Source organism: Arachis hypogaea, chromosome 18 (assembly GCF_003086295.3).
Source record: "Arachis hypogaea cultivar Tifrunner chromosome 18, arahy.Tifrunner.gnm2.J5K5, whole genome shotgun sequence".
Taxonomy (NCBI): Eukaryota; Viridiplantae; Streptophyta; class Magnoliopsida; order Fabales; family Fabaceae; genus Arachis; species Arachis hypogaea.
The window spans coordinates 67,703,078-67,719,125 of NC_092053.1; positions in this window are offsets into that span (position 1 = coordinate 67,703,078).

A 16,048-nucleotide genomic window follows, 5' to 3' on the forward strand; every position below is an offset into this window, starting at 1 on the left:
CTTTAGGTGTCCTCCTCGGATAGCGTCATTTAAAGAACGAGGGTCAGCACAACGTAAAAAAAAAAAAAAAAAAAAAAAAAAAACCAGAGGAGCCTGCCGAAGATGAGGCCATTACGGCTCGCCTTTAGGTGTCCTCCTCGGATAGCGTCATTTAAAGAACGAGGTCAGCACAACGTAAAAAAAAAAGAAAAAGAAAAAAAAAAAAACAGAGGAGCCTGCGAAGATGAGGCCATTACGGCTCGCCTTTAGGTGTCCTCCTCGGATAGCGTCATTTAAAGAACGAGGTCAGCACAACGTAAAAAAAAAAAAAAAAAAAAAAAAACCAGAGAGCCTGCCGAAGATGAGGCCATTACGTTCGCCTTTAGGTGTCCTCCTCGGGATAGCGTCATTTAAAAACGAGGTCAGCACAACGTAAAAAAAAAAAAAAAAAAAAAAAAAACCAGAGGAGCCTGCGAAGATGAGGCCATTACGGCTCGCCTTTAGGTGTCCTCCTCGGATAGCGTCATTTAAAGAACGAGGGTCAGCACAACGTAAAAAAAAAAAAAAAAAATCCAGGAGCCTGCGAAGATGAGGCCATTAGGCTCGCCTTTAGTGTCCTCCTCGGATAGCGTCATTTAAAGAACGAGGTCAGCACAACGTAAAAAAAAATAAAAAAAAAACCAGAAAAAAAAACCAGAGGAGCCTGCTGAAGATGAGGCCATTACGGCTCGCCTTTAGGTGTCTCCTCGGATAGCGTCATTTAAAGAACGAGTCAGCGCAACGTAAAAAAAAAAAAAAAATGCAAAGAAAACGAAAAAAAAAAAACCAGAGGAGCCTGCCGAAGATGGGCCATTACGGTCGCCTTTAGGTGTCCTCCTCGGATAGCGTCATTTAAAGAACGAGGGTCAGCACAACGTAAAAAAAATTAAAAAAAATCGGAAAAAAAAAATAGAGGAGCCTGCCTAAGATGAGGCCATTATGGCTCGCCTTTAGGTGTCCTCCTCAGGATAGCGTCATTTAAAGAACGAGGGTCAACACAACGTAAAAAAAAATCCGGAGTAGCCTGCCGAAGATGAGGCCATTACGTCTTGCCTTTAGGTTTCCTCCTCGGATAGCGTCATTTAAAGAACGAGGGTCAGCCCAATGTAAAAAAAAAAAAAAAAAAAAAAAAAACCATAGGAGCCTGCCGAAGATGAGGCCATTACGGCTCGCCTTTAGGTGTCCTCCTTAGGATAGCGTCATTTAAAGAACGAGGGTCAGCACAACGTAAAAAAAAAAACCAAGGAGCCTGCCGAAGATGAGGCCATTACGGTTCGCCTTTAGGTGTCCTCCTCGGGATAGCGTCATTTAAAGAACGAGGGTCAGCACAAGTAAAAAAAAAAAACCAGTAAAATAAACCAGAGGAGCCTGCCAAAGATGAGGCTATTACGGCTCGCCTTTAGGTGTCCTCCTTGGGATAGCGTCATTTAAAGAACGAGGGTCAGCACAACGTAAAAAAAATTGGAAAAAAAGATCGGAGGAGCATGCCGTAGATGAGGCCATTATGGCTCGCCTTTAGGTGTCCTCCTCGTGATAGCGTCATTTAAAGAACGAGGGTCAGCGCAACGTAAAAAAAATGCAAAGAAAAACCGAAAAAAAAACCAGAGGAGCCTGCCGAAGATGAGGCCATTACGGCTCGCCTTTAGGTGTCCTCCTGGGATAGCGTCATTTAAAGAACGAAGGTCAGCAAAAAAAAAAAAAAAAAAAAAAAAAACCAAGGGAGCCTGCCGAAGATGAGGCCAGTACGGTTCGCCTTTAGGCGTCCTCCTCAGGATAGCGTCATTTAAAGAAAGAGGGTCAGCACAACGTAAAAAAAAAAAAACCAAGGGACCCTGCCGAAGATGAGGCCATTACGACTCGCCTTTTGGTGTCCTCCTTGGGATAGCGTCATTTAAAGAACGAGGGTCAGCACAACGTAAAAAAAATGCAAAGAAAATCCGAAGAAAAAAAAAACCAGAAGAGCCTTCCGAAGATGAGGCCATTACGGCTCGCCTTTAGGTGTCCTCCTCGAGATAGCGTCATTTAAAGAATGAAGGTCAGTGCAACGTAAAAAAAATGCAAAGAGAAACAGAAAAAAAAAAAACCAGAGGAGCCTGCCGAAGATGAGGCCATTACGGTTCGCCTTTAGGTGTCTTTCTCGGGATAGCGTCATTTAAAGAACGAGGGTCAGCACAACGTAAAAAAAAAAAATCCAGAGTAGCCTGCTGAAGATGAGGCCATTACAGCTTGCCTTTAGGTTTCCTCCTCGGGATAGCGTCATTTAAAGAACGAGGGTCAGCCAAATGTAAAAAAAAAAAAAAAAAAAAAAAAAAACCCAGACAAAAAAAACCATAGGAGCCTGCCGAAGATGAGGCCATTACGGCTCGCCTTTAGGTGTCCTCCTCAGGATAGCGTCATTTAAATAACGAGGGTCAGCACAACGTAAAAAAAAAAATCCAGAGTAGCCTGCCGAAGATGAGCCATTACGGCTTGCTTTTGGTGTCCTACTCCGGATAGCGTCATCTAAAGAACGATGAGCATACGGCTTTAGTCCTCCCATAGCGTCATTAAAAACGAAAGAAAAAAAAAAAAAAAAAAAAAAAAAAAACCCAGAAAAAAAAAAACCAGAGGAGCCTGCTGAAGATGAGGCCATTACGGCTCGCCTTTAGGTGTCCTCCTCGGGATAGCGTCATTTAAAGAACGAGGGTCAGCGCAACGTATAAAAAAATGCAAAGAAAAACGGAAAAAAAAAAAACCAGAGGAGCCTGCGAAGATGAGGCCATTACGGCTCGCCTTTAGGTGTCCTCCTCGGATAGCGTCATTTAAAGAACGAGGTCAGCAAACGTAAAAAAAAAAAAAACTCAGAAAAACAGAAAAAAAAAACAGAGGAGCCTGCCGAAGATGAGGCCATTACGGTTCGCCTTTAGGTGTCCTCCTCGGATAGCGTCATTTAAAGAACGAGGGTCAGCACAACGTAAAAAAAAAAAAACGAGTAAAATAAACCAGAGGAGCCTGCTAAAGATGAGGCTATTACGGCTGCCTTTAGTGTCCTCCTGGGATAGCGTCATTTAAAGAACGAGGGTCAGCACAACGTAAAAAAAACTGAAAAAAAAAAATCGGTGGAGCCTGCTGTAGATGAGGCCATTATGGCTCGCCTTTAAGTGTCCTCCTCGTGATAGCGTCATTTAAAGAACGAGTGTCAGCACAACGTAAAAAAAAATACTGAAAAAAAACCAGAAAAAAAAAAACCAGAGGAGCCTGATGAAGTTGAGGCCATTACGGCTCGCCTTTAGGTGTCTTCCTCGGGATAGCGTCATTTAAAGAACGAAGATCAGCGCAACGTAAAAAATAAAAGTAAAAAAAAAACTGCAAAGAAAAACCGAAAAAAAAAAAAAACCAGAGGAGCCTGCCGAAGATGTGGCCATTACGGTTCGCCTTTAGGTGTCCTCCTCCGGATAGCGTCATTTAAAGAACGAGGGTCAGCACAACGTAAAAAAAATTAAAAAAAAATCGGAAAAAAAAACAGAGGAGCCTGCCTAAGATGAGGCCATTATGGCTCGCCTTTAGGTGTCCTCCTCAGGATAGCGTCATTTAAAGAACGAGGGTCAACACAACGTAAAAAAAAAATCCGGAGTAGCCTGCCGAAGATGAGGCCATTACGTCTTGCCTTTAGGTTTCCTCCTCGGGATAGCGTCATTTAAAGAACGAGGGTCAGCCCAATGTAAAAAAAAAAAAAAAAACCCCAAAAAAAAAACCATCGGAGCCTGCCGAAGATGAGGCCATTACGGCTCGCCTTTAGGTGTCCTCCTTAGGATAGCGTCATTTAAAGAAACGAGGGTCAGCACAACGTAAAAAAAAAAACCAAGGGAGCCTGCCGAAGATGAGGCCATTACGGTTCGCCTTTAGGTGTCCTCCTCGGATAGCGTCATTTAAAGAACGAGGGTCAGCACAATGTAAAAAAAAAACCAGTAAAATAAACCAGAGGAGCCTGCCAAGATGAGGCTATTACGGCTCGCCTTTAGGTGTCCTCCTTGGGATAGCGTCATTTAAAGAACGAGGGTCAGCACAACGTAAAAAATTGGAAAAAAAGATCGGAGGAGCATGCCGTAGATGAGGCCATTATGGCTCGCCTTTAGGTGTCCTCCTCGTGATAGCGTCATTTAAAGAACGAGGGTCAGCGCAACGTAAAAAAAAATGCAAAGAAAAACCGAAAAATAAACCAGAGGAGCCTGCCGAAGATGAGGCCATTACGGCTCGCCTTTAGGTGTCCTCCTTGGGATAGCGTCATTTAAAGAACGAAGGTCAGCAAAAAAAAGAAAAAAAAAAAAACCAAGGGAGCCTGCCGAAGATGAGGCCATTACGGTTCGCCTTTAGGTGTCCTCCTCGGATAGCGTCATTTAAAGAACGAGGTCAGCACAACGTAAAAAAAAAAAACCAGTAAAAAACCAGAGGAGCCTGCCAAAGATGAGGCTATTACGGCTCGCCTTTAGGTGTCCTCCTTGGATAGCGTCATTTAAAGAACGAGGGTCAGCACAACGTAAAAAAAAATACTGAAATAAAAACCGGAAAAAAAAAACCAGAGGAGCCTGCTGAAGATGAGGCCATTACGGCTCGCCTTTAGGTGTCCTCCTCGGATAGCGTCATTTAAGAACGAAGATCAGGCAACGTAAAAAAAAAAAAAAAAAAAAAAAAAAAAAAAAAAAAACAGAGGAGCCTGCGAAGATGAGCCTGATGACAGTCATCTTAGCCTGTCACTGTCTTTTTTTATTTCATTTAGAATGAAGCGTCCTTAATAACAAATAAAACCAGAGTTCAAGCCAACTTAGTGATAATTAATGATTTATAACCTTGTGAATTGTGATACTTTGATGGTTGTTTGATTACTTGTAGTGAAGAAAGGAAATAAAAGGTGTGCCAACATTATGGAAGAAGTGCAAGAATGTTTGAGAAAATGGAATTCACGTTGAGCTAACGTTTGCCTCAAACGTCAACTCAAACATGAGTAGCAGTTGAAGAACACCCTGGGAAAAGCCAACGTTTGCGCCAACGTTTGCCTCAAACGTTGAGGTCAAACGTTGGCTGAAGAATGAAGCTCCTGGAAAGCAACGTTGAGCCAACGTTTGCCTCAAACGTGAGGTCAAACGTTGGCTCCAAAAGAGAAGAGAATTGAGCTCCTGGGCACAGCAACGTTTGAGCCAACGTTTGACTCAAACGTGAGGTCAAACGGTGCACCAAACAACATGAAGGGCATACTTCAAACAAGAATAACTGAGTTCTAGATGTCCAATTGAGGTGATCCAAGTTGGTAGAAAGCTGACATCAGAGCTTCCAACCATATATAATAGTCTCTATTGGCACAAAATTGGCAACGCGACAAGAGGAAAAAGTAGCCACAAGAAGCATACAAGAAGGGAGTCCACGTTGAGCTCATTGATCACGTAGCATGACACACATGCCAGCTGCTAAGCCTCACTCAAGACGTTTGAGTCAACGTTTGCCTCAAACGTTGGCTCAAACGTGAATGGTTCATGGCCTGGTTCACTAATGGATTTCCTCCCAACACCAAGAGCAATCAACAGAGGCCACTATCAACCCAATTCCATCAAGGCTAAAGGCCCAATTCAAAGGCTTAATGATCATTTGAAGAAAGTGTATAAATAGCTTAGGATTTGTAGTTTTTGAGAGCTTCCCTTTTTCGTTTTTCAGAATAGCTTTCTTTTCAGTTTTGCTCAGAGTTCACTTTATTTTTCTCAGCATTGTTGTTTAATTCAAGAGAATTTGGGAGGAGAATTGATCTCTCTTCTTCCTTGTTCTTGCCCAGCACTCTTTACTTTTCTTGTCTTGGATTTTGGGTGGAGAATTGAAGAAATTCTGTTTCAATCTCACCTTGGGATCTTGTTTAATTTTCTGCTTAACTGAATTTCAGTTTCGGTTCATTACTTTTCATCTACTTTCTTTGCAATTTACAATTTCCTTTGCAATTGTTCTTGTTGGATCTAGGAATGCATTGAGATCTAGACTTGGTTTTCTAGTCTCTTGGGTCCTGAGGTCCGAATTTCCCATTCCCCATTCCCTGTTTTGCTCATTTACAATTTTGTTTCTAGATCTGATTCAATCCAAGTGTTCTTCTATTCCTCTGCTTGTTGCAATTTTACATTTCCTTGTTTAATTTCTGCAAATTCAATTACCACTCCCCTTTATAATTCAAGCCATTTACATTCCTTGCACTTTAAGATTCTGCAATTTACATTTCTTGCGTTCTAAGTTTCTGCCAATTTAATTCCTTGTTCTTTAAGATTCAGCACTTTTATTTTCGGTTCTCTTTAATTTTCTGCAATCTACCCCTCTCCCTTTACTTTTCATGCAATTTAATTTCTGTTAATCACAAATCACTCAACCAACACTTGATTCGCTTGACTAAATCAACCACTAAACTAAAATTGCTCAATCCTTCAATCCCTGTGGGATCGACCTCACACACGTGAGTTATTATTACTTGATGCGACCCGGTGCACTTGCCGGTGAGTTTTGTGTCGGATCGTTTTTCGCACATCAAGTTTTTGGCGCCGTTGCCGGGGATTGAATAGATTGACAATGATTAAGTGAGGTGGTAGTTTAGATCAAGCACTTTTTCTTTAATTTTGACTAACCCACTAACTGTTTGAGACTTTGTCTCTACTAACTCTAACTGCACTCAAGTTACGGAGTGCTCTGTTTTAGTTTCTGGTTCTATTTGTGTTTCTAATTTTGTGATAGGAGGAAAGAGCGATGAATCCACACTTTTTGATCCTGAAACATTTTGGAGGTTGAGGAAAGAGGCAAGAGATAGAGGGGAGAAATGCTGGGATTCAGAAAATCCCCACTGAGAGTTTCTCACCAGGGGATAAAGTGATATTAAACACCCAACCAATGAAGGTGCCCCCACAATTATTTGAGTACTATACTGTGAACCGGATCCTTCCACATGAACACCTAGAGATCACCAAAGAGAAGACTGGAAAGAAGTTCACAGTAAGAAGAGAAAAGCTGAGGCACTATGATTTTCAGCCTCCATGATCAAAGAATGAAGAATGTCAAGCTAGTGACAATAAAGAAGCGCTTTGTTGGGAGGCAACCCAACTTGAGGTAGTTTTCTTTTCATAGCTATTTTAATAAAAAGGTTAATTAGTTTTATCTATAATGCAAGAAGCTAAGTTTGGTGTTGCACACCAAAACAATCTAAAGGAGAATGCAGGATTCTAAGTTTGGTGTTTCACCAAAATCCCATTATAAAACACATTCTCACTTTTTGCATAATGCTGGCTTCAAGCATGTTGGATGAACTAGTTAACTATTCTATTGTTTCCTAGTTTTCAGTTTTATTGCTTTTGAAAAAGAAGAAGAAAAGAAAAAAAATTATAACACATGGTTAATTTGATGCATGAAAACCATTGGCAAGGTACTAAGTTTGGTGTTCCCACACCAAAGTAAGTTCAAAAGCCCATAAATAAATCAGCCAGACTAACCATTGTTTCCAAGTGCTTGGGGAACAAGCAACTTTCAATATCATTGCAGAGGTCCATACAAGCTTTTGGAAGGATTAAACATCATCAACCAAAGAAACAAGAGATGAACCTAAAGGCCAGCAATGATGATGATGAGAAGAAGGAAAGCAAGTGAACTCCAAAAGGTTGTATTGTTAAGTAATTATCTTACATCAAACACTGCTATGATTGAGAGTGGTTTAGTTTCCCTGATTATCTGTCTGTTTAGCATGGTTTCTTTTCTGTAATTCAGTAAGCAAGATACTTGATCATTCACAACATTTTTCTCTTCAAAACTTGTTTGCACTCAATGTTCAAAAAATTACATCACATGAAAGTTCTTTGAAAAGAAGGATTGAGGAATTAAACAATTTTGAGGCAAGCAAAAGATTAGGAGAAGTGGTGGTTCTGGGTGTATGATTATGTATTGAGGTTGCATGCTTGTGAAAACTTGCATGGGAGCTCATAGGCAGGACATGAAATTCAAAGAAGTATTGTGGAGATTCTCAAAAATCTATTGATCCAAGAAGCAGCAAACAAAACAAAAGAAAGAAAAGAAAATACAAAGACAAAAAGAACATGGCCCAAGGCTCTGAGCATCAATTACTAGGCAGAAAAGAAAGAAGAAACAATGACTCAAAGAGTTGTTAGCCTAGTAAAATGCTTGTGGTTGAGTTGTGTCAAAGAAAGAGGCTTGAGCAAGTAAATCCTTAGGGGTGCTTCAACACCTAATACCTTAAAACCAACTGGTTTAGGAGTATTGATTGAAAGCTTATCTAAAGAGCCGCTTTGAGACATGACACTTAGAGTCAAGGCCAAAGCACAAAAACTATAAGCTGCTTCAAGGTGACTACATATAAAGAGATCTCCATGATACCATTTGGATGAAAATCCTAAGACCTAAGACTCCCAATATGTGAGGACTAGTAAGCACTGAAGCCCTTGTATGAGCATATAATTTAGAGTTCACCCCACTGTTATTTAATCACTTCACTCACCGGACAGAACATGTAATTCTTCAAATCTATTCAAAATTGAAAGAACCTTTGAGCATAATTCTTTTCTTGCTTGTGGATAAGCAAGCTTTAAGTTTGGTGTTGTGATGACAAGTCATCTTAGCCTAGTTTCACTTGTCTTTTTCTCTTGTTTTCATTTAGTTTTATGCACTTTCTTGCATTATAAATTAGCCATTTGAATTGGAATTGCTTGGTTTCCTTAAATCAATCAACCACCTTTTAATTGATACAAAATCATGAGGTTCAAGCCAACTTTAGTTGATAATTAATTGATTTATAAACCTTGTGAATTTTGTGATACTTTGATTGCTTGTTTTGATTACTTGTAGGTGAAGAAAGGAAACAAAATGTGTGCCAACATTATGGAAGAAGGTTGCAAGAATGGTTTTGAGAAAATGGAATTCACGTTTGAGCTAACGTTTGCCTCAAACGTCAACTCAAACGTGAGTAGCAGTTGAAGAACACCCTGGGGAAAAGCCAACGTTTGCGCCAACGTTTGCCTCAAACGTTGAGGTCAAACGTTGGCTGAAGAATGAAGCTCCTGGAAAGCAACGTTTGAGCCAAAGTTTGCCTCAAACGTGAGGTCAAACGTTGGCTCCAAAAGAGAAGAGAATTGGAGCTCCTGGGCACAGCAACGTTTGAGCCAACGTTTGACTCAAACGTGAGGTCAAACGTTGGCACCAAACAGCATGAAGGGGCATACTTCAAACAAAAATAACTTGAGTTGTAGATGTCCAATTGAGGTGATTCCAAGTGGGTTAGAAAGCTAACATTCAGAGCTTTCCAACCATATATAATAGTCTCTATTGGGCACAAAATTGGCAACGCGACAAGAGGAAAAAGTAGCCCCCAAGAAGCATACAAGAAGGGAGGTCCACGTTTGAGCTCACGTTTGACCTCAAACGTTGAGCCAAACGTGGAAGACAGCACATGGCCTAGCTGCATAATGCCTCACTCAAGTAACGTTTGAGTCAACGTTTGCCTCAAACGTTGGCTCAAACGTGAATGGTTCATGGCCTGGTTCACTAATGGATTTCCTCCCAACACCAAGAGCAATCAACAGAGGCCACTATCAACCCAATTCCATCAAGGCTAAAGGCCCAATTCAAGGCTTAATGATCATTTGAAGAAAGTGTATAAATAGCTTAGGATTTGAAGTTTTTGAGAGCTTCCCTTTTTCGTTTTTCAGAATAGCTTTCTTTTCAGTTTTGCTCAGAGTTCACTTTATTTTTCTCAGCATTGTTGTTTAATTCAAGAGAATTTGGGAGGAGAATTGATCTCTCTTCTTCCTTGTTCTTGCCCAGCACTCTTTACTTTTCTTGTCTTGGATTTTGGGTGGAGAATTGAAGAAATTCTGTTTCAATCTCACCTTGGGATCTTGTTTAATTTTCTGCTTAACTGAATTTCAGTTTCGGTTCATTACTTTTCATCTACTTTCTTTGCAATTTACAATTTCCTTTGCAATTGTTCTTGTTGGATCTAGGAATGCATTGAGATCTAGACTTGGTTTTCTAGTCTCTTGGGTCCTGAGGTCCGAATTTCCCATTCCCCATTCCCTATTTTGCTCATTTACAATTTTGTTTCTAGATCTTATTCAATCCAAGTGTTCTTCTATTCCTCTGCTTGTTGCAATTTTACATTTCCTTGTTTAATTTCTGCAAATTCAATTCCCACTCCCCTTTATAATTCAAGCCATTTACATTCTTTGCACTTTAAGATTCTGCAATTTACATTTCTTGCGTTCTAAGTTTCTGCCAATTTAATTCCTTGTTCTTTAAGATTCAGCACTTTTATTTTCGGTTCTCTTTAATTTTCTGCAATCTACCCCTCTCCCTTTACTTTTCATGCAATTTAATTTCTGTTAATCACAAATCACTCAACCAACACTTGATTCGCTTGACTAAATCAACCACTAAACTAAAATTGCTCAATCCTTCAATCCCTGTGGGATCGACCTCACTCACGTGAGTTATTATTACTTGATGCGACCCGGTGCACTTGCCGTTGAGTTTTGTGTCGGATCGTTTTCCGCACATCAAGTTTTTGGCGCCGTTGCCGGGGATTGAATAGATTGACAATGATTAAGTGAGGTGGTAGTTTAGATCAAGCACTTTTTCTTTAATTTTGACTAACCCACTAACTGTTTGAGACTTTGTCTCTACTAACTCTAACTGCACTCAAGTTACGGAGTGCTCTGTTTTAGTTTCTGGTTCTATTTGTGTTTCTAATTTTGTGATAGGAGGAAAGAGCGATGAATCCACACCTTTTGATCCTGAAACATTTTGGAGGTTGAGGAAAGAGGCAAGAGATAGAGGGGAGAAATGCTGGGATTCAGAAAATCCCCACTGAGAGTTTCTCACCAGGGGATAAAGTGATATTAAACACCCAACCAATGAAGGTGCCCCCACAATTATTTGAGTAATATACTGTGAACCGGATCCTTCCACATGAACACCTAGAGATCACCAAAGAGAAGACTGGAAAGAAGTTCACAGTAAGAAGAGAAAAGCTGAGGCACTATGATTTTCAGCCTCCATGATCAAAGAATGAAGGATGTCAAGCTAGTGACAATAAAGAAGCGCTTTGTTGGGAGGCAACCCAACTTGAGGTAGTTTTCTTTTCATAGCTATTTTAATAAAAAGGTTAATTAGTTTTATCTATAATGCAAGAAGCTAAGTTTGGTGTTGCACACCAAAACAATCTAAAGGAGAATGCAGGATTCAAAGTTTGGTGTTTCACCAAAATCCCATTATAAAACACATTCTCACTTTTTGCATAATGCTGGCTTCAAGCATGTTGGATGAACTAGTTAACTATTCTACTGTTTCCTAGTTTTCAGTTTTATTGCTTTTGAAAAAGAAGAAGAAAAGAAAAAAAATTATCACACATGGTTAATTTGATGCATGAAAACCATTGGCAAGGTACTAAGTTTGGTGTTCCCACACCAAAGTAAGTTCAAAAGCCCATAAATAAATCAGCCAGACTAACCATTGTTTCCAAGTGCTTGGGGAACAAGCAACTTTCAATATCATTACAGAGGTCCATACAAGCTTTTGGAAGGATTAAACATCATCAACCAAAGAAACAAGAGATGAACCTAAAGGCCAGCAATGATGATGATGAGAAGAAGGAAAGCAAGTGAACTCCAAAAGGTTGTATTGTTAAGTAATTATCTTACATCAAACACTGCTATGATTGAGAGTGGTTTAGTTTCCCTGATTATCTGTCTGTTTAGCATGGTTTCTTTTCTGTAATTCAGTAAGCAAGATACTTGATCATTCACAACATTTTTCTCTTCAAAACTTGTTTGCACTCAATGTTCAAAAAATTGCATCACATGAAAGTTCTTTGAAAAGAAGGATTGAGGAATTAAACAATTTTGAGGCAAGCAAAAGATTAGGAGAAGTGGTGGTTCTGGGTGTATGATTATGTATTGATGTTGCATGCTTGTGAAAACTTGCATGGGAGCTCATAGGCAGGACATGAAATTCAAAGAAGTATTGTGGAGATTCTCAAAAATCTATTGATCCAAGAAGCAACAAACAAAACAAAAGTAAGAAAAGAAAATACAAAGACAAAAAGAACATGGCCCAAGGCTCTGAGCATCAATTACTAGGCAGAAAAGAAAGAAGAAACAATGACTCAAAGAGTTGTTAGCCTAGTAAAATGCTTGTGGTTGAGTTGTGTCAAAGAAAGAGGCTTGAGCAAGTAAATCCTTAGGGGTGCTTCAACACCTAATACCTTAAAACCAACTGGTTTAGGAGTATTGATTGAAAGCTTATCTAAAGAGCCGCTTTGAGACATGACACTTAGAGTCAAGGCCAAAGCACAAAAACTATAAGCTGCTTCAAGGTGACTACATATAAAGAGATCTCCATGATACCATTTGGATGAAAATCCTAAGACCTAAGACTCCCAATATGTGAGGACTAGTAAGCACTGAAGCCCTTGTATGAGCATATAATTTAGAGTTCACCCCACTGTTACTTAATCACTTCACTCACCGGACAGAACATGTAATTCTTCAAATCTATTCAAAATTGAAAGAACCTTTGAGCATAATTCTTTTCTTGCTTGGGGACAAGCAAGCTTTAAGTTTGGTGTTGTGATGACAAGTCATCTTAGCCTAGTTTCACTAGTCTTTTTCTCTTGTTTTCATTTAGTTTTATGCACTTTCTTGCATTATAAATTAGCCATTTGAATTGGAATTGCTTGGTTTCCTTAAATCAATCAACCACCTTTTAATTGATACAAAATCATGAGGTTCAAGCCAACTTTAGTTGATAATTAATTGATTTATAAACCTTGTGAATTTTGTGATACTTTGATTGGTTGTTTTGATTACTTGTAGGTGAAGAAAGGAAACAAAAGGTGTGCCAACATTATGGAAGAAGGTTGCAAGAATGGGTTTGAGAAAATGGAATTCACGTTTGAGCTAACGTTTGCCTCAAACGTCAACTCAAACGTGAGTAGCAGTTGAAGAACACCCTGGGGAAAAGCCAACGTTTGCGCCAACGTTTGCCTCAAACGTTGAGGTCAAACGTTGGCTGAAGAATGAAGCTCCTGGAAAGCAACGTTTGAGCCAACGTTTGCCTCAAACGTGAGGTCAAACGTTGGCTCCAAAAGAGAAGAGAATTGGAGCTCCTGGGCACAGCAACGTTTGAGCCGACATTTGACTCAAACGTGAGGTCAAACGTTGGCACCAAACAGCATGAAGGGGCATACTTCAAACAAAAATAACTTGAGTTGTAGATGTCCAATTGAGGTGATTCCGAGTGGGTTAGAAAGCTGACATTCAGAGCTTTCCAACCATATATAATAGTCTCTATTGGGCACAAAATTGGCAACGCAACAAGAGGAAAAAGTAGCCCCCAAGAAGCATACAAGAAGGGAGGTCCACGTTTGAGCTCACGTTTGACCTCAAACGTTGAGCCAAACGTGGAAGACAGCACATGGCCTAGCTGCATAATGCCTCACTCAAGTAACGTTTGAGTCAACGTTTGCCTCAAACGTTGGCTCAAACGTGAATGGTTCATGGCCTGGTTCACTAATGGATTTCCTCCCAACACCAAGAACAATCAACAGAGGCCACTATCAACCCAATTCCATCAAGGCTAAAGGCCCAATTCAAGGCTTAATGATCATTTGAAGAAAGTGTATAAATAGCTTAGGATTTGAAGTTTTTAAGAGCTTCCCTTTTTTGTTTTTCAGAATAGCTTTCTTTTCAGTTTTGCTCAGAGTTCACTTTATTTTTCTCAGCATTGTTGTTTAATTCAAGAGAATTTGGGAGGAGAATTGATCTCTCTTCTTCCTTGTTCTTGCCCAGCACTCTTTACTTTTCTTGTCTTGGATTTTGGGTGGAGAATTGAAGAAATTCTGTTTCAATCTCACCTTGGGATCTTGTTTAATTTTTTGCTTAATTGAATTTCAGTTTCGGTTCATTGCTTTTCATCTACTTTCTTTGCAATTTATAATTTCCTTTGCAATTGTTCTTGTTGGATCTAGGAAGGCATTGAGATCTAGACTTGGTTTTCTAGTCTCTTGGGTCCTGAGGTCCGAATTTCCCATTTCCCATTCCCTGTTTTGCTCATTTACAATTCTGTTTCTAGATCTGATTCAATCCAAGTGTTCTTCTATTCCTCTGCTTGTTGCAATTTTACATTTCCTTGTTTAATTTCTGCAAATTCAATTCCCACTCCCCTTTATAATTCAAGCCATTTACATTCCTTGCACTTTAAGATTCTGCAATTTACATTTCTTGCGTTCTAAGTTTCTGCCAATTTAATTCCTTGTTCTTTAAGATTCAGCACTTTTATTTTCCGTTCTCTTTTATTTTCTGCAATCTACCCCTCTCCCTTTACTTTTCATGCAATTTAATTTCTGTTAATCAGAAATCACTCAACCAACACTTGATTCGCTTGACTAAATCAACCACTAAACTAAAATTGCTCAATCCTTCAATCCCTGTGGGATCGACCTCACTCACGTGAGTTATTATTACTTGATGCGACCCGGTGCACTTGCCGGTGAGTTTTGTGTCGGATCGTTTTCCGTACATCAAGGCCATTACGGTTCGCCTTTAGGTGTCCTCCTCGGGATAGCGTCATTTAAAGAACAAGGGTCAGCACAACGTAAAAAAAAAATCCAGAGTACCTTGCCAAAGATGAGGCCATTACGGCTTGCCCTTTGGTGTCCACCTCGAGATAGCGTCATTTAAAGAACAAGGATCAGCACAACATAAAAAAAAAAAAAAAACCAGAGGAGCCTACCGAAGATGAGGCCATTACGGCTCGCCTTTAGGTGTCCTCCTGGAGATAGAGTCATTTAAAGAACGAGTGTTAGCGCAACGTAAAAAAAAAAACTACAAAGAAAAATCGAAAAAAAAAAACCAGAGGAGCCTGCCGAAGATGTGGCCATTACGGTTCGCCTTTAGGTGTCCTCCTTAGGATAGCGTCATTTAAAGAACGAGGGTCAGCACAACGTAAAAAAAATTTAAAGAAGAACCGAAGAAAAAAAAAACCAGAAGAGCCTTCCGAAGATGAGGCCATTACGGCTCGCCTTTAGGTGTCCTCCTTGGGATAGCGTCATTTAAAGAACGAAGGTCAGTGCAACGTAAAAAAAAAATACAAAGAGAAACAGAAAAAAAAAACCAGAGGAGCCTGCTGAAGATGAGGCCATTACGGTTCGCCTTTAGGTGTCCTTCTCGGGATAGCGTCATTTAAAGAACGAGGGTCAGCACAACGTAAAAAAAAAATCCAGGGTAGCCTGCCGAAGATGAGGCCATTACGGCTTGCCTTTAGGTGTCCTCCTCGGGATAGCGTCATTTAAAGAACGAGGGTCAGCCAAATGTAAAAAAAAAAAAAAAAAAAAAAACCCAGCGTAAAAAACCATAGGAGCCTTCCGAAGATGAGGCCATTACGGCTCGCCTTTTGGTGTCCTCCTCAGGATAGCGTCATTTAAAGAACGAGGGTCAGCACAACGTAAAAAAAAAACTGAAAAAAAACCAGAAAAAAAAAAACCAGAGGAGCCTGCTGAAGATGAGGCCATTATGGCTCGCCTTTAGGTGTCCTCCTCGGGATAGCGTCATTTAAAGAACGAGGGTCAGCGCAACGTATAAAAAAATGCAAAGAAAAACCGAAAAAAAAAAAAACCAGAGGAGCCTGCCGAAGATGAGGCCATTACGGCTCGCCTTTAGGTGTCCTCCTCGGGATAGCGTCATTTAAAGAACGAAGGTTAGCACAACGTAAAAAAAAAAAAACTTCAAAGAAAAACAGAAAAAAAAACCAGAGGAGCCTGCCGAAGATGAGGCCATTACGGTTCGCCTTTAGGTGTCCTCCTCAGGATAGCGTCATTTAAAGAACGAGGGTCAGCACAACGTAAAAAAAAACTGAAAAAAAACCAGAAAAAAAAAACCAGAGGAGCCTGCTGAAGATGAGGCCATTATGGCTCGCCTTTAGGTGTCCTCCTCGGGATAGCGTCATTTAAAGAACGAGGGTCAGCGCAACGTATAAA